Source organism: Pelodiscus sinensis, chromosome 23 (genome assembly GCF_049634645.1).
Source record: "Pelodiscus sinensis isolate JC-2024 chromosome 23, ASM4963464v1, whole genome shotgun sequence".
NCBI classification, from domain to species: Eukaryota; Metazoa; Chordata; order Testudines; family Trionychidae; genus Pelodiscus; species Pelodiscus sinensis.
In genome coordinates this window covers 11,250,459-11,261,231 of record NC_134733.1, presented here as the reverse complement: position 1 = coordinate 11,261,231, position 10,773 = coordinate 11,250,459, and the positions used below count along the sequence as shown (strand labels likewise).

At 51.5% G+C, this 10,773-nt stretch overlaps 1 protein-coding gene across 2 annotated transcripts in view; it reads left to right on the top strand.

Moving 5' to 3' along the window:
* The first annotated feature begins 941 nt into the window (after positions 1–941).
* DISP3 (dispatched RND transporter family member 3) overlaps positions 942–10,773 on the top strand; it is a 75,470-nt gene continuing 65,638 nt past the window's right edge. The window contains exon 1 of one of the 2 annotated variants that reach the window (XM_075906184.1): positions 942–1,039. The gene's annotated coding sequence lies outside the window, so the exon portion shown is untranslated. Of the gene's footprint in view, positions 1,040–1,224; positions 1,625–10,773 lie in introns of those variants that run through there. The other variant, XM_075906185.1, reaches the window with a different exon arrangement.

Genomic DNA, 10,773 nt, shown 5'->3' with positions numbered 1-10,773 from the left:
GGAAAAGGGCTTATTTTCCAGAAAATCGCATCTAGACTGGCGTTTTTCTCCTGCTTATCCCCAAGCCGGAAAAAAGCTGCAGCCATGTAAATGCAAATGCCGTGGGGGATATTTAAATCCCCCGCGGATTTGCAATTCCGACTCGTCTCATTAGCATCCCTTTTCCGGAAAGGGGTGCCAATGTAGACTAGCCTAAGGCTGCATCTAGACTGGCAAGTTTTTCTGCAAAAGTGGCTGCTTTTGCGCAAAAACTTGCCAGCTGTCTACACTGGCCACTTGATTTTGCACAAAAGCACTGACGTTCTACTGTCCGAAATCAGTGCTTCTTGCGTAAATGCTTTGACGTTCCCGTTCGGGCAAAAGCTCTTTTCTGGATATGTTTTTGGGCAAAAGGGCCAGTGTAGACAGCTAAAACCTGTTTTGCGCAAAAAAGCTCCGATGGCGAAAATGGCGATCGGGGCTTTCTTGCGCAAAACCGCGTCTAGATTGGCACGGATGCTTTTCCGCAAAAAGTGCTGAAACTTTTCCATTAAAAGCATTTGCGGAAAATCATGCCAGTCTAGACGTAGCCAACGTGGCTGGTGCAAAGTGCAACTGAGAGAACCACGAGTAGATCTGAGGCTTTGGTATTGCACAACCTTTGCAGTGCCACTGCCAGCTGCTTCATGGGGAAGGCCTGAAACATCTCCAAAGGACACCACTGGGGCGCACAGTGACTGCTGGAGATGGGGAAGGTTCCCCATCCCCTCAGCGGGGGAGCAGCCTGCTACCTCCTGATGCAGACAAGCTGACAGCGCTGGCCGAGCTGCCCCGGGTAAGCTGGGGAAAGAGCAGACCTAGGAAGCCAGGCTGGGTTCAGGAAAGCACCGTGCGAACGCTCTGCCCCCTGCCTCCCTCCACCTCGCGACTACCCAGCGCCCGCCTCTGCCGACAGAATATATAGCTCGGCTGAACCAACGCCGCGGTCCCTGCAGGGGGAGAGACAGGCTGAGCCGGAGCCAAGGAGCCGCGGACGCGGCGCAGCTGGGGCCGAGGCCGGGTAGGGCTGTATCCCGACGCGCGGGGCTGCGGGCGGGGCGTGGGGGGGTAGCGAGCGGATGGGGCGCGCGGGGGGGCTGAGTGCTGCCCTCCACCCCCCGGCGGCCCGACAAGCAATGGTAGGAGCCGAGACCAAAACAAAGCAGGGTGGCAATAAAAGGCTGCGGCGGCAGCCGGCCGGGCTGGGTGCGGGGGAGACGCTCTGGGGGTGCGGGGCTGTGCAGCCGCCCGGGCAGTGCGCAGCGGGGCTTGTGCCGGGCGGCAGGGGAGCCGTGCGCTCCAGGTGCCCGAAGTCAGCGCCGGGGGCGCAGGCAGGGCGGTGCGCTCCGGGGACCCTCAGTCCGTCCCGGGAGCGGAGGGGGGCCGAGCTGTGCCAGCGGCTGGCTCCCTGCAGGGCGCAGAGCTCCCGGTGCCCGAGGAGGCGCGCTCCGGTCCCGCGGCAGGAAGGGGAACCCCAGTCCCCGGGTACCTAGCGCTCCGGGAGGGGGGAGGATCCAGCATCCCGGTGGCCGGGCGCCCGCTGAGAAGAGCGCCTCTCCCCCGGCCCGCCGCTCCGTTCCTGCCACAGGCCACCGGCCGGGCCGAGGTAAGCGCTGTCCCCGCCGCGCAGGGGAGGGAGACCAGCCCGGGGCTGCCGAGGAGGAGCAGGCGGCCGCAGGGGGGCTGCAGTTGGAGGAGAGGGAACCGGCAGAGCTGCAGCTGCAGGGGGGTGGACGGGAGCGGGTGGGGAGGAGGGTCCTAGGTTGGCGTTTTAGGGGCCGGGAGGGGGTGCCAGGAGCGCACGACTGGAGCAGGATTCCAGCTGCCCCGGCTCCAAGGCTCAGCGGACACTTTAGGGCTCCCTTGGTCACTTGCCTCCCGGTCCCAGCGCTTCGCCTCCTCCCCGCCGGCTCTGCCAGTGCCGGTGGGGCTGGACTGCCAGGCCTGAGTCTGGGATGCGATGGCTTCAGCTGATCGTCCCTGGGCTGGCTCCGGGCTGGTTTTGTGAAGTTTCCCAAGGCGGTGACTGGGGCAGGCTCCCCTGGTCCTGGGGCGGACCCAGCAGCGCCGAGCCCCAGGCTGCACGGGAGGCTTAGCAGCAGGGTGGAGACGGGGGTCAGGGAAGCCCGTGTGCATGTGTGGGGATGGGGGTTATGGAGAATCGGGTTCTGATCCCGACTGAACGTGCTGCTGGGACAGGCTCCTGTCTTGGACAGTGGCCAGCCCCCCGGGTTTCAGAGGATGGTGTTAAGAGCCCGCAGGTCACTGGGCTCCCATCACAGGACATAGGGACACTGCAATGTAAGTCCAGGGGTTTAACTCGTGCCGAAGTCTATCCCCTTTCCGTCCACACACAAATCCTGCTAACCTAGGCTTGGACCCAGGACCTCCTGAGGATGCAGGGTCCAACCCGGAAGCAAGCTGGGACCCAGGGTTCAAACCTCATTGCTTTGCAATGTAGAAGCAACCTCAGTGGACTACTTTGGGTGGACTCTCGGAGTGGCCATGGGCTGACGTCTGTTGTCCTCTGGATAGCTCAGTTGGGTGGACGGTCAAGTTTTCCAACACTGCACCATGCACAAAGGACTCGGGAAAGCTGCGGTGTCCTGGGAAGTCTGGGAGGTGGGTGATTGGACTCGGGCTGGCGTAACGCAGTGCAGATGCTGGAGCTCCAGGCAGGGGTTCAGGGTTCGACAGTTCCAGCCTGAGGTTACAAATGAGCGTAGAGGCCCGAGTCCTCCATTAACAAACGCAGGGTCTGGGAACTTGAGTTCCAGTGTAGTCAGACCCTAAGAGACCGGCTTTGTGCAGATCTTAATGTGTGTGCCCCCCCAAACGAGCCCCATTGTTGATGATTATTGTGTATTGTTTCTTTGTATTGCTGTTGCTCCTGGAAGCCTCAGTCCTGGAGCAAAACCCCATGGTGCTAGGCACTGCACAAACAGAACAGGACGAACTCCTGCTCCCAAACATTTTACTGTTTATTATTAAAGTGTGAGGAAATGGGCTGGAGCGACCAGACTTTCCAAAGTGCTGGGCACCCACAGAAAACAAAGAGCTGCTTGGAGCTGGGCTCTCTTGGAAATCTGCCTCTAGGGTGGCTAGGGAAGAGGCTTTTTTGTGAATGGGGGCCCATGAGAATCCGAGACAAAACCCTCCATTAGGACTGGTGCTGGGTGCTACACATGCCCTGCATGGAGCTCTAGCTCTGTCCTGTTCCATTGGTGTCTCACACAAAGCTGTCCTTGTACTGCTCCCGGCAGTAGCATGCCAATTATTTTGCTTCTGCTTATGCAATTACTGGGATAGCATTTTGACAGCTGAACCGAGTCTGTTAGGGTTTAATGTAATATACCAGCAAATAAGAACCTTTTAAAAGCAGGCTGGTTCATGCCCGGTTTTACATCTGGAGGCTGCAGGATCAATGAAACGGGGTGAGGAGGTGTGTGTTAGGGGGATAATTCCATCAATTTGCTGCTGTTGTGCTTGAATCAGACATGCTGCAGATGACAGAATAAACACACACACACAATTTACTACCCTACCAAATTCAATACAAAAAACCCTCTATCCAAAATTGGAGTTCGATTTTGGAACTTGGTTCTGTTCTTTCTTATGAGACCAAACTTCATTCAGGACCCCTCCATGTCACCCAAGCCTCCTCCCAGCACCCCTGTCAGGCACTGATAAAGATATCTGCAGCAGCAGCTTCTCTCTCTTTCTCTCTGATTGCTCTTTTAGGCTGAGTCTGGAATGGAAACCTAGCAACACAGTAACTGTATTGTGGGGAAACGTTTCAATAACTGGATTTCTTTTATCATACTCAGAACATCTTCAGAGGCTAGAATCATCAAGCCAGTCTCTTTAGCACCTTGCCGAGGCTTATAGGTCGAAAGGCTCAGAGCTGGGAATGATACAGACGTGGGCTGGTGAGAGAGACAACAGATGGGATAAGTCTCTTCGATATGGTGAAAGATCTGCCTCCCGCTTGCCCACGTCGCTCCCCCTGGAAAGATTGCTGTTCCTATGAGGGGAACATTTCAGTGGGGAGGGACAGTTCGTATGTAATAGAAAAATCATTCAAGGGGAAACTAGCCATCAGTATTTGTGACTGTTTCCCCTAGATACACACTAGGAAAAGCTAAGGGACAAATGGCCCAAAGCAATATTGAATGGCACAATATGTGCGATCCTCACCGGGGCGCGGGAAATAGTATCCGTATTGTTCCAGTCATGCACCAGAATGGATAATCTGATTCTGTTTCTGCAATACATGGGGCCAGATTCATCCCTGGTGTAACTAAACTGAAGGTGCTCATTACATCATGGATAGATTTAGCTCTCTGGGCTGGAATCTGACATTCTTACATGCAGGGACTTTATCCTGGGACTGGACCCTTTGATCTGAGTGTGCTTTGACACTATTCATGGTGAGTAAGGGCGAAAGAACCTGAGCCTTTAGATCCATGGTGTCCAACACACAAGCCGCAAGTGGCTATTTGGCCAGTTGAATGTGGATAGTTGGATCACAAAATTATTTACGTTTTCAGAATAAAGTGTCTAGTTTGCTATAGCAGTAGCCACTATAGTAGCTACTGCTTCGGAACTGGTTGGACACCACAGATCTAAATTCAGTGTTTTGAATAGTGCACAATTAAATGACTGACTTGACATGGACAGAGCCTTCACTTGGTTTATCTAGAGCTAGTCACTGTGTTCAAGGAAAAGCCTTACACACACACTCTCTCTCTCTCTCTCTCTCTCTCTCTCTCTCACTCGGGTGTTCATCGTTCATTGCCTACAGATCGGAAAACTGCATTTTGTTTAATACTTTGCATGGTATGAGTGTGTAGGGGTAGGCTTAGTGGGTGTGGTAATGTGAGAAATTATGTAAGGATGTTAATTTGTGGGTGTGGATATGGGGTTAGCATGTGGGAGGGTGTCGGTGAGCTCTCCTCCCTCTCTGCTATGCCAAAATCCTCTTATGATGCCAGAAATTCAAGATAAATAGTCCGCTGCTTATACAAAACTTGCCTGTTGTGTACAAGTACCCAGTGAATAAGCTTATTGGAAACTGGAGTGGGATTGGTGTTCTTGCCCTGGCTGCCTATGGAATATGTGGATAAGCAGTGATTTTTATTTCTGCAATTAGAGCTGGGCATACCGTGAGCCCCCATGTCTCAGAGTGATGTTGCTGCGATCTCAGTGCGTGCCTGTGCACAATAAGCCCTGGCATGGTTCTCTTAGCAGGGAGCATTTAGCATGGAGTTGGTTTAATCCTCTAATCTTATCAAGCGATGACATAAATTAGAACTCAGTGGTTTAATTCATTTTTAAAAAAAAATCAAACCCTATTATATTTGTCTGTGTAGAGCGTATGATTTCTCCTTTCATTTGGTTCGTAGGCTTATTTTATTATCCATTGTTTGTCTAACAGCCTTTAACTATGGATACAGGATTGGTGGTGAAAGGTACCCAGTAATTGGGTCTCCTCTTCTATATGTTTATCTAGTATTCATGTAAGTTGTTTTAAAAGCTCAGGCCAGTGAAGTTTGAATGAGAGAGATCTGCATGGCATCCCCCGCTCTTGAGAATCTGACACTGTTGCTGGTTTGGCATATGAGGGAGACCGTGGGAGTTGTAGGTCTTAGGGAGAAATCCCATTTATTTCTTGTCTCCTTTACATCAAGAGGAACAGGCAATGCTCTTATTTTACTGTGCTGAGAGATAATGGAGTCATCAGCAGGAGAACGGCGGTCTATACGTGTCAGCAAAGGGCAAGGGGATTGTATGTCCATGAGGCTGAGCAATGAAACGTTAGCTCTAATGGCCCCTTTCAGCGTGCGCGCGCTCACACACACACACACACGCACACACACACAACCCTAATACTCTCTCTTTAATGGCTGATGCACAGTTCAGTCATCTTGCTGGAGATGCACACCTGGGTGAATTCTCCCTGTCTGGTCCCTGTCCTCATGAATCTCTTTTCCAAGGGCCAGATTCTGCTTCCCTTATTCACATTGGGCAGCACCGTACTTCTAAATTCAGGATGGGGTGTCACTCCAGCAGTAAGGAGCTACCCCGCGGATGTGACTCAGCAATCACGGAAGAGTCATTGCTTTCAAGGGGCTGTGAATCAATCCCAGGGCAAGTCAGGGAGGCAAAATCTGGCTCTAAACTAATAACAGAAGAACATGAAAAATCCCGGGCTTCATTTGCAACTCCGGTAGCCTACATTACCACCCTAGTTCGAACTAGGGTGGTAGTGTAGGCATACCCCCAGTCCCCATTGCCGCTGAATTCTGTTCATTTCCTTTGACTTTCATGGGCCTAGACTGGGTTCTGCAATCCTGATCCAGAATATTCATAAGTGCGTGTTTAACTGTGAGCATGGAGTCATCCTACTGAACATAAGAATGGCCAGACTGGGTCAGACCAAAGGTCCATCTAGCCCAGTATCCTGTCTTCTGATAGTGGCCAATGCCAGGTTCCCCAGAGGGAATGAACAGAACAGGGAATCATCAAGTGATCCCTCTCCTGTCACCCATTCCCAGCTTCTGAGAAACAGAGGCTAGGGACTCAATCCCTGCCCATTGTGGCTAATAGCCTGTTGATGATCCTATCCTGCATAAATTTATCTATCTCTTTTCGGAATCCTGTTATAGTCTTGGCCTTTACAACATCCTCTGGCAAGGAGTTCCTCAGGTTAAGTGTGTGTGTGTGTGTGTGTGTGTGTACGTGTACGTGTACTACCCTTTGTTTTAGACCTGCTTCCTATTTCATTGGGTGACCTCTAGTTTTTTTTACTGAAAGCAATGTACTAAAGATTTAGGTGTGGCTAGACAGCCTTTCTGACCCAAGAGCTGGTGATCTCTCTAAGAGCATTGATGATGATATTCTGCATGATGCTGCCATTAATACACTTCTGCAGCATCATCAGGTAAGTGGTGGGTTTGTTTTTTGGATGAGATCTCTGCATCACACATTGAGTCATGCAGAATAATCTATAGACAACTAGAGTGTTATACCAGAAATGGAGGAGGTAGGGGAATACAGATCTTTGAAAGAAACTGTCAAAACAAGCCACAAATATGTAATTTTGGTTGTGTAGGACCTGTGGGGCTTTGTGTGTGTGTGGAAATAAAAATGCTAAACCGGTGACAAAAATAGAATCAATCTATTCCTTGGAAGCATCCCTTTAGAGGAGTTAAAAAACTCTTCCTTGAGAGGAAGAGCAGAGCAGATTCTCACTCCAGACACCAGATAAAGGCTAAAATAAGAATATATCTGAGTGGTTGGAATAGTCTGGTGTCTCAAGAAAACATGACCTTTTTTCTTTTTTTTACCTGTGTATTTTTCAGTGCTGGATTTTTGTCCCTGACCTTTCACTTCATCCCAGGTCAGCAAAGCACTTAAGTGCATGCTTGTGTAACCGGCACATCTGCTGTCCCCTGTAGTGGCACCTAGACCACTTATACAGAGAAAGAATGAGTTTGCTCTACAATGTGAGTTGAGAGTCAGCTGGCTTTTAGCTGAAGCTGTAGAGGCTCATGCACTAAGCTCCAAAGGTCCCAGATTTGGTTCCGCCTGTTGGTGTAACACCTAACTTCAAGCACGCTCTCGGAGCTTGCAGTTAAGCATGTGCATTAATGAATAAGAATGAATTCAAGCCTATGCCTAGATGCTTTGTTGCACAGGGTCCTAAAATAGGTACATTCCACCAGGTAAGAGACTCATTGGAAGCCAATTGGATGTGAGTTCACTGGCCCAGGGGCTGTGTGAAAGTGTGTGTGCAGGGCCTGGCACGTTAGGAACCTAATCTTGGCTGGGGTGTGTTAGTGCTGCAGTAATTCCAATCCTAGCTGATGGAATGACTTTTATGGAGCCCGATGGGATTTGGAAAAGGATCGGAAAGAACGGACCCGTTTTAAAAGTCTGTTTTCCATTCATTAAACTAAGGATGTGAAGGACTAGTCAACAGGCGAGTCGACTAGTCGCTTCCCCTCCCTCTTGCTGCCTCTAAGAGGAAGGGGGACTTCAAAGCGACAGCACTGCTTGGAGCCTGGGGCCAGACCCTGGACTCCACATGACGCTGCTGCTTTTGTAAGGCTGTGTGCAGCCCAGGGCCAGCTGGGGCGTCCCCAGGCTGCACGTGGCGTTTCAAAGTGGCAGCGCCCTAGGGCTGTTGCTACACTTCAAAGGCGGAGGCTCCCTATCGACTAATTGAATCGTCGATGTGAAATGCACCGACGATTCGATCAGTCAATTAGTCGATATTTAACATCCCTACATTGAACCAGAGCCCATGGATGTAGAAAGGGCAGCAAAGCAATTCCAAGTTCCTACCTGACAATCTTATTTGACCCAAGAGAAGACACAGAGCTGCTTTCTTTGTCCCGTCTTGAATAGAACAGCCAGCCCTTTCGAAGGGGCTTCACCCTGTGGACCCGGCTTGCTTCCCAATATTCCTGTACTTGTTTACCAAATCTCCACTGTCTTGTGGCTCAATAAACTCTCTCCCCCAAGCTGTCCGAGCCCTGGACTTACTTTGTGCTCCCAGGTGCCAGGTTTTCCTGTGAGGCTGGGGGAGGAAATGTGCTCTCAGATGAGCAGTGCAGGCTTCCAAGGTCCTTGAGCATCCTGCATGTGGAACTGCTTCCGAAAGAGAGAAAATACAGTAAGACTGTCGCCATTCACCTGTGCAGAGAGAAAACCTGAGTCTGCTAGCCGTGCTCTGATGCAACTTCCATTGGGTTCAGTAGTTGGGCCTGAGTGAAGTAGGGATGTAAAATCCCAATTAATCAATTAACTTGGGGCAGGGAACCTATTTTTGAATTGGGGAGCTGCTGACCCATGGGAAAAATCAGTTGGGGGGGGGGCACACACACGTGAGAAGCCAACTCCTCCAAAACCTCACTGATGTGGCCCCTGACAGAGAAGGAGAAGGACACGCCCCTCATTTCCTTTGCACACCAGAGCCTAGTGGGGCCCAGGAGGGGAGATTTTGTGTGCGCCAGTCCCTCAGTAGGTGCAGGATCCCCAATGCTAGGAGGGGAGCCCTGAGCCTCGGTGGCTGGATCCAGGCAAGCTGGGGGCTGCATCCAGCCCCCTGGGCCTGAGGTTCCCCACTCCGAATTAACCAGTTAAATGGTCGGTAACATTTAACCGGTTAATCAACCCGGTGCTGGGGCTGGCTGCTGGGGCTGGAACAGCCCTCTGCCTATGGCAGGCCACGGGTGAGGAGCTGATCCTGGGGAACCAGTTAACCTGGTAAGCATCAGCTGGCACAGTTACCCCTTCGCAGCCCAAGAGGGTAGGATCTTGGTCCCTGAGTGGGAGCATTAGCTGTTGAGGGCTGTGACTCTCAGGTGGCTTGTTTAGTTCCACCGCTTGAACAGCTGTGGGGTTGTCTGTGGGGGGACTCCACCATGCAACGCGAGCTCTTCTTAGACTTCCAGCTACGATGCCTAATCCAGGCTGTCTGTGGGTCTCTTCCCATGCTCATTGCAGATGGTTTTGGCAGTGGGATTGGGCGATCTGGAAGGTGGTGTCCAACAGGCTCTTCCGTCTCTGCTCTGACCCATTCAGACATCCCTTCCATCCCGGAAGGGCACAAACGTCCCTGAGCTCTGTGGCTTTTCCAGCAGGCATGGAGTCCATAGTCCGTTCCCTTCTGAGGCCCCGTTTCTGGCCAGGTGCCAGCTCTCTGCGGACAGCTAATTGAGATGGTGGTGGCAGGGGGTGGCTTTGCTCAAAAGCTGTGCAACGGTTTCATTAATTGGAAGCCTCCTGTGGCTGGAGTTGGATGTGCTAATGAAAGTAGCTGGAAACCTGCTCCTCTTGAGTACATCCAGCATCTTGCGTTCTCTGCGAATAATGACCTGTTTTGCCTTATGGCTCAATGTCTCCGTGGCAGCAGTGTGGCTGACGTGCACACGTCAGGCCCCATAGTGAATCAAAATCATCATAGTTCCCCTATGAGGATGAACTGTGGAAGTTTTGTCCCCTGCAGACTTTGATGGGGTCAGAGTTTGTCCCGTTGTTTCAAGGTGATGCAGATGCAATGGAAAGGGCTTGAGCAGCGTTTCCCAAAATGTGGTCTGTGGCCCAGTACTGGTCCTTAGAAAAAAAAATACCAGTCCTTAGAACAATTCTCACGCACGATCCTATTAATTTGTGTGATGGGGTAGCAGCACCCCGCACTGCCAAGCACGGCGGCGTGGCCCTCATGGGAGAGAGCCCGCCGCCACGGCATCTCTGCTAGGCATGCTCCTGGGCGACGGGGCTAGATCCGGCGGGCGCTAGGACCCAGGGAGAAGGCCGGGCGCCAGGCGCATCGATGCAGAATGCCTGTGGGAGCCGGTGCTGGCCGATAAAGTGACCAGGAGGGGGGAAGGGCGGAACAACCCACTGGACAGGTAGGGCCAGTGACACAATTTATTTGCTTAATGAATATGCAAATATGCAAATAAATGTTACTGGTCCTCCAAAAGCTTGTGAATGGGTTTACTGGTTCCCAGTATCAAAAAGATTGGGAACCACTGAGCTAGAGCCTGAAACTCTAGTGTGCAGCAAAACTAGACCAGGGTGGATTTGATTTAAATCAAAGTGATTTAAATCACTCGTCAGGAAGACTTGATTTAATCATGGTTTTCTACATAAAAGTGTGTTCTCATTGGTTGTTATAACCTTATTACATATACTTCACAACTCCGAGAGAGATGTAGGTTTCATTTTTAGAAGGTACACACT